At 36.1% G+C, this 1,960-nt stretch overlaps 1 pseudogene; it reads right to left on the bottom strand.

The window, feature by feature from the left end:
- Positions 1–220: 220 nt before the first annotated feature.
- The window catches only part of LOC108783291 (zinc finger MYM-type protein 1-like), a 4,173-nt pseudogene continuing 2,433 nt past the window's right edge, over positions 221–1,960 (bottom strand).

Genomic DNA, 1,960 nt, shown 5'->3' with positions numbered 1-1,960 from the left:
CAGGGCCGTCTTTCATATAACAGGGGCCCTAGGGCCTACACTAATTAAGGGGCCCTTATTTAAAACATTTTTTTAAACAAGAATTAACATTTTTTAATAAAATAATTATATTAATTATTAATTTTCATTATTTCTAATATAAACATTGCACAATTATTAAAACTGAAACAGAATGTATACCGTATACGTATAATTGGCAACCTTTTTCATTAAACATTTATTATAGTGGCTTCTTTCTTGATTTTTGACGAGCGAAATCTTCAATTACTTCCTCAAAGTCCAACTTCATTAATACATCACTTTCGATACTCATCAACGATAAATAGTTCAATCTTTCCTGGGTCATAGAACTCCTAATCTCATTTTTTATTCGGTTTAGTTTGGAAAAAGAGCGTTCGCCACTACAATTGGTAACCATGAGGGAAAGAAAAATTCGAAGCGATATTGCAATATTAGGAAAAGTATCTTCAATTTTGTCATTTTGCAGTAGTTTATATAATTCTGAAATTTGCATCTCTCCATTTTCATTGGTCAAAATATCGGCTTTGTGCAAATATTGAGTTAAATGTATGCATTCCAACTTAAGTTCTTCTGCGTTGACGTCGTAATGATAAAATTTAGCAAATTCTTTGCAACTGATCTGCAGTTCAGGTGAACTAATTATTTTTAGACGAGAAAAAAATCCAAACCGTTGGTTGATTTCGTTGTATGAAGCAGATCGTTTCTTTAATTGAGTAATTAATGTATCAACTATTGGTAAGTAAGTCTCCACTTTGAATTTTTCTTTACCAGTAAGGCTCACATTCTCTGTTGGTCCATCAAAGAAAGCAATACGAGAGCTTCGAGTTCTTGCACGTTGCGATACATCTTTGTAGTCAGCATCTGGGAATTTCTCTTTAGCGGTAAATTCGTACTGGTCAAATTCATTCCTCACGTTATAAAAAAAATCAACGAGGGAAGTCAACAACTTCGTCGCAATATCCAATGTTAGGTCCTTTTTTTGAAGGGCAATATTTGTCTTGTTGATTCTTGATAATATGCTGCTCCACATCTCTGTTAAAATAACAATTTCTAGTTTATTCATTTTTTTAGATAAACTGTGAGCTTCATATCTGGTCTCTCCAGGTTGATTCGTATCTTGAGCAATTATTATCAAGGCTTCCAAAATTTGTTTATAACCTTTCTGTAAGGCGCTAACTGCGTCAGCACGAGCGGACCATCTGGTATCAGAAAGGCATTTAAGAACTTTGTTCGAACCCAAGCATCGTTTCATGATTTCCCAGCGATGTGTGGAAAAAGAAAAGGTAAATGTTTCGATTAGGGGACCCCCCTCCAATGACTTTGACCTTGACATATGTTGTCAAGGTCATGACCCTGAGTAACTTCCAATAGGTTTTAGCCGTCGCTCGTCCTTCGTTAAAAAGTTATTAACAATCATACTTTTAAAATAAACGTATTATTTCTGCTATACATGTATGATATGAAGTACTAATCTACACCTTTTCCTGTTCAGAAACGTAGAACTTTCCACGCGAAGTAACTTTCACCCTCCCCCCCCTGCACAGAGGCACACGACTTCTACGATTGTACTATTGCTGTGATTGTACTGTCGGGGCAGACCTCTGTGACGGTGTGGGTGCGGGGGGGTGGCCGAAGGCCACCTCCTTGCACCCGCCCGTGTGTGTGTGTGTGTGTGTGTGTACTGTGACTTCTTTTGGATAAACTTCCGAAAATGTTATACTGATATATCTTTGTTTTGAGTTTTTCAGTCGTTGTGAATAGTTTCGATCAATATGTTTCAATTAATCAGTCAGATTACCTCGACGCAAGTAAGACACTTTACAAACGTTAAAAATGCATTTGCATGAATTTATTAATTTAACTTACGATGTTCCATTCGTTATATAACGATTATGAGTCTATTACTTGATATTTTACACACACACACACACACACACAC

This window comes from Cyphomyrmex costatus, unplaced genomic scaffold (assembly GCF_001594065.2).
Source record: "Cyphomyrmex costatus isolate MS0001 unplaced genomic scaffold, Ccosl1.0 scaffold1461, whole genome shotgun sequence".
Lineage (NCBI taxonomy): Eukaryota > Metazoa > Arthropoda > Insecta > Hymenoptera > Formicidae > Cyphomyrmex > Cyphomyrmex costatus.
The sequence above is the reverse complement of the archived record's forward strand: the minus strand, read 5'-3'. Positions and strand labels throughout refer to the sequence as shown.